The sequence below is a fragment of the Lycium ferocissimum genome, unplaced genomic scaffold (genome assembly GCF_029784015.1).
Source record: "Lycium ferocissimum isolate CSIRO_LF1 unplaced genomic scaffold, AGI_CSIRO_Lferr_CH_V1 ctg28612, whole genome shotgun sequence".
In the NCBI taxonomy this organism is placed as follows: domain Eukaryota; kingdom Viridiplantae; phylum Streptophyta; class Magnoliopsida; order Solanales; family Solanaceae; genus Lycium; species Lycium ferocissimum.
The window spans coordinates 1-5525 of record NW_026724363.1 but is presented as its reverse complement, the minus strand read 5'-3'; the positions used below and the strand labels follow the sequence as shown (position 1 = coordinate 5525).

Sequence of the window (5525 nt, the reverse complement as noted above, 5' to 3'; positions counted from 1 at the left end):
TTTTTTCCCCTTTTTTTTTAAAACCGTGTCCAAACGCCTACTAGTTCTAGTGAGTTGAGTTACCCCAAAAGGTTTGTTTCTTATCATGGTATTAGAGTTCAATTTTGTTCAATTTCTTGGTTTACTCGATGTTAGGTCCTCCCCGGTTTCCTAAAAATTTCTTGGTTTACTCGATGTTGGATGCCCATTTATTTTTTTTGACTCTCCAGATGTCTAGTATTTGGGTATCGGGTCGTTAGATGCCACATCTCATTTTTGGGGTTGAATTAAGCTATGCACACACACTGAGAAAGATTTTCTGATTGTAAATGGTTTTAGGAAGGATAAAGAATGGAGATAATGGCGATATAGCGGATGATCATTACCATCAATTTCAGGTTGTAGCTCTAGATTTTGACTTTTTTTTCTTTTTTTTGTTTTGCCTTATCTTCCCAAAAAAGGAAAAGGTTATTCCAAAGTTTTATTGAAAAAAATTAGATTTGTTTTCTGATTTTATAAATTATTGCAGGAAGATGTTCAGTTAATGCACTCTACCGGCGAATCGTATCGCTTCTCCATCTCATGGAGCAGGGGTCCTTCCTAGTACTTTCTATTATCTTTTTAGGCGTATTTTGTTCCCATTATTACTGTCTTAATCGGATTACTTAATTCGTTTACGTCTTATTAGTCTCTGATGTCTTGAATTGTGATAGGAGGAAGGTTTAGTAAAGTAAATTTTGCTGGTGTTACATTCTACAACAAACTCATTGATTCTTCTTACACAAAGGTGTAATATTTGCATATAGTAAATATTTTACTTAGTAAGTTCTTGGATGTTTGTACGTAGATTACAGAAATTTGGCCTATTAAATTGCAGGAATAACACCATTTGTGACTCTCAATCACCATGACCATCCACAAGAACTTGAGGAAAGATATGGGGGCTGGCTTAATCCTCTCATGCAGTATGTTTCGTTAATGTAAATCTTTATGTTACATTAGGTGGCAATCTTAAGGATGCCCGTTTTAATTTTTTCCCCCTTTTTCTCTACAGGGAAGAATTTTTCTATTTTGCTCGAATTTGTTTCGAGAATTTTGGCGATAGAGTGAAGTATTGGACCACGATCAACGAGCCAAATATGTTTGCAGAAATGGGCCTATGTAAGAGGAGTTTACCCACCTGCTCACTGTTCCCGGCCTTTTGGCAACTGTTCAGCTGGAAATTCTGATACCGAACCTCTTGTTGCCATGCATAACATGTTATTGGCACATGCCAAGGCTGCAAAATGTTACGTGAGCATTTCCAGGCAAGTATCTGCTTTCACCTATTCACCTAATTTCTCAAATAGTGTCACATGTGCTAATTACACAAATTTAATGCTACTATATGCAGCCTAAATATGGTGGATTGATAGGAATTGTTGTGCATTCATTTATGTATAAACCTTTGAGGAATAATGACTTTGACCGTGACGCTGCTAACAGGGCTATTGCATTTACCGCTGCTTGGTAAGTCTTAAAGACTTGTCAACTTTTCATTGAAATTTTACTTGTCCGTTCCTTGTCCCTCTGTAGTCAAACCGAAGAGTCCATAGGCTTTGTAAAAGGACTTAGTACTTGAAGCTTGCGAGTGTGAAGTTTTTCTATCACTAGAACTTGCATTAAAATTATTGATGTGCCATTGACTTCTTATGTCAGGGTTTTTGATCCTTTGGTATATGGATATTACCCTCCGGAAATGCGTAAATATCTTGGAAGTGCACTACCGATTTTCACCTCCGATGAACGAAAACTTATCAAAGATAGTATTGATTTCATGGGAATAAACCACTACGGGACTCTGTATGCTAAGGATTGCATTTATTCTAGTTGTGTTTGCTCCAATTTAGTTGTATTGCGGGTGGAGATCACCCTATTCATGGATATCTCATTACTCTTGGAGCAAAGATGGCGTTTCAATTGGAGAACCGGTACAAAATTGCTTCTTAATCCTAAATTATGCTTTCCCCTGACCCGAGCCTTCGCTTTCTCTCCTTGTAATATGTTTTTCTTGTTTTCCGTAGACAGGAATGTCTCGGTTTTTTGTTGTTCCTAAAGGAATGGAGGAGATTGTGGACTATATGAAGAAGAGATATCATAACAAACCTATGTTTCTCACTGAAAATGGTGAATAGTCGAACCTCATTTACCTTACAATATAGTAATTACATATGATTCATTTGCGTGCTTCAGGTGTGCATAGTATCACGATATGAGTTAGTACTGTGTGGTATCTAAAAATGGAATTCCTGAACCAGTCAAAGTATCAATATGGCTAAAAAAGGAAAGATAAATTCCTTATTTTGAGAACACCCTGTTTGAGTTAATTTTTATATTTTTGGGACTTACTTCCTCGGGATTTACTTAGTAATTTTAGTGATGACTTATGAGTGATTGTGGCAGTATTCATAATTTGTTGAAAAGCTGACTTATAAGGGCATTCCGGGGCTACTTTTCCCCTGAATCCTACCACTGCACAGGCAGAAGAGTTACAGCATGATACTAAGCGAGTCGAATTCCATAAATCTATCTTGCATCTTTGGGGCCGGGCAATCAGGTAAGTGTACCCCCATCCCATCCTCATGTACTAAAACTACATGCTATGGACAAAACTAAAAGGGGCAAATAAACAGGGGTAAAACTTGGACGGGAGATGTAAAAAATAATAAACGGTCAGACCTAACCAGCCCAAAAAAATTTGCCGCAAAATGAAGAAACGACTAAACTTTGTTGCCTTTGTAGCACTTACGGGAAATTTGGCGCTGATGTACGCGGTTATTTCTTTTTGGAGCCTGATGGAAAATTTTGAGTGGACGAATGGATACGATTGGAAATTTGGTCTATACTACGTTGACGTTCTACTTTGGGAAGTTCCCAAGTTTCAGCTAAATGGTTAAATTTTTCTTGACTAAAAAAGCATCAATGGTGAAGAAATGGGGAAGGCAATTTTTTCAAAAACACAAGCAGATCATTTATCAGATAAATAGTCCTGCAAAAAGTATACAAATTAATGAGAGGGGAAAAAGCTCTTATTATTAAAAAAAACACAAATTTTTACATTTGTGCATTTGCTTTCTGTTTAAATTTTGAGTAAAAAAGGTATACAATAATTAGAGCCCACTAAAAATATTTTGAAGTTGATTAAAATTTTTGGGGTTTTTAATTAATATAAATTGTCAAACCCCTTGGTCGTTTATCATTTTGCAGTACGAAGTTTAACACGTTTCCTCCATTTCTTTCACCAATTAAATATTCAAATGTGATCCCCAAAATTGTGTCCCCCATGAAAAATACTCCTTCATTCATTTTATTTTTAATTTGACTTTTTTTAAAAGAAACAATAATTGATATGAGTATTATACCATAATTTCATATTAATTAACGTTTAGTATTAAGTTTTTGGAAATAATTTGGGGAATAAGTAATCATATATATATAAAAGCGGAAAAAGGGTTGAGGGGCACCCTTAGAAATACGGGGTTTGTATTTATCCTTTTTTACAATTTTTTAATATTTTCCTATGCAAAAAAAACCGGCCTTTAAATGCCCCTTGGCCCCCCAAAAACCTTTTTAAAAATTTTTATTCCATTTTCCCTTTTCCCCTCTCACGGATTCTTATATTTCGGTTTTTCTCCCCCGCTTCTCCCTTGTGTCTCTCTGTGTATTCCCTCCACCCAACCAGATTGAAAAAACGGATACACATAGCTACCGCCCCCAAAATTTAACTCCCCCCAAAAACCTCTTGGTGGGTTTAAAAATTTTTACTTGATTATCTATTCCTCGGGGGCCCCGTTTCCCCAATCGTCGTTCCCCCTTTTGGGTTTTTTAATGACTTTGATCGTACAACCCTTTAAAATCTTTTAATAACCCTTATTTTGGGGAAACATCTTCATTATGAAGGTATAATGCAAGCAAATCTCTTTTCAAACCACTTTATTTTCCTTTTGTTCGAAAGATTCCCCCGACCAAATCAAATATTCTCCGGGAAAATTTTTTTTTAAACTCTTTTTTTTCAAAAAAAAATTTAGATCTCCAAAAAAAATTCTTGAGTATAGCATTATCATTTGGGGAAATTTCCCCTTTTATTTTACGGGGTAAAAATTTTGAACCCTTGATTGTTGGAAAAAAATTTCGCCCCAACATTTTTCCGGGGGTTCTCTTTTTTTTTTGAAAAAATTTTGATCCCCTTTACCCCCATTTGTTTTGGGTTTTTTGGTTTTTGGGGGTTACCTTTTAAAATCATTTTGTGCTTAAAATAATCCTAAAAAAATTAAATTTAAAATTTTTTGGGTTGTTTCCCAAAAGGTTTAAAAAAACAAAAATAAACCAAAAAAAAAAAGTTGGCCTACCCAAATTATTTTTTTTTTTTTAAATAATTTAAAATTTTTTTATAAATCTTTTTTAAACCCAAAAAAAAGTTTTATAATAAGGTTTAAGTCTTGATGTAATTAAAGGTGGTGAATGGAATCCAATACATAAATCGGTTAACAAAAAAAAATAGAAAAAATTTTAATGTGTCAAAAAGTTTTTATAGGAAATGGATTTTTAAAAGTTCATGGGGAAAAACATTTGAAAGTTGAATGTCTAGAAATTTAAAATTTTCATTTTTTTCTTTACTTTCCCCAAAATGTTTAAAATATAACTCCATTTTTCCCCTTTAGCTTTTCCCCCCCCATATTTAATAAACAAAACACATCCCAAATTAAGTTTAAAACCAAAAATCGAGTGATTTTGAGATCCATAACTTCGTGCTCGCTCCCAAGGCCAAGACCAAAAAAGGGGAAGGGTTAGTCAATTAATATGAGAAAGAATTTTTTTTAAATTTCCAAATTCTTGAATTGACGCATTAGAAATCCCAAAAATTTTATTTAAAAAAGTGAAAAACTTTTGGGAAAGAGAATGGCTCGAAGTCGCGATTTGAAACCCCCCAAGGAATACTTTTCCCATACATTCGTTTTGCGATGTTGATTATGGCGAGCAAGTGAGAGTTGACCATTATTGTATTTTGCCAAAATATTTAAATACCCCGTGTGTGAGAGTCCCAACCAAAAAAACCCTAAAAAAAAATTTTAAACCAAAAAAAACCCCAACAAAAAAAAATGTTATTTTTAAAACTTTAAAGTAGAAATTACCCCTAAAAAGTTTTGAACGGCCAGAACCGTTTAAACCCAAATTTACCGGTTTTAGTTTTTTTTTTTTTTCCCTCTTTTTGGGTTTAAACCCTTCTTTTTTTACACTTTTTAACGTCTTTTACCTGAAATTTAAACTGCCGGGGCCCAAAAATTCAATATTTTATATAGAACCCTACTTATTTTTGTGCGATTAATTAGGTAGGATCAAAACCTCGGATACACAAAATTCGGATTTAAGTTTTAGAGGTTGAAAAGTCCAACGCCTTTTTGTTCAAAGGTTTTTGACATTAGGGTTGAAGTTCTTTACGAATACTTAAACTTGTTCATTAATAATTAATCAAAAGTTAGTCAAAAAGGCGCCCTTCATCAAAAAAA

The 5525-nt window shown here is 34.1% G+C and overlaps 1 pseudogene; it reads left to right on the top strand.

Annotated features, from left to right (window-relative positions):
- Positions 1-308: 308 nt before the first annotated feature.
- On the top strand, positions 309-2915 carry LOC132043824 (beta-glucosidase 18-like; annotated as a pseudogene).
- Positions 2916-5525: the final 2610 nt, after the last annotated feature.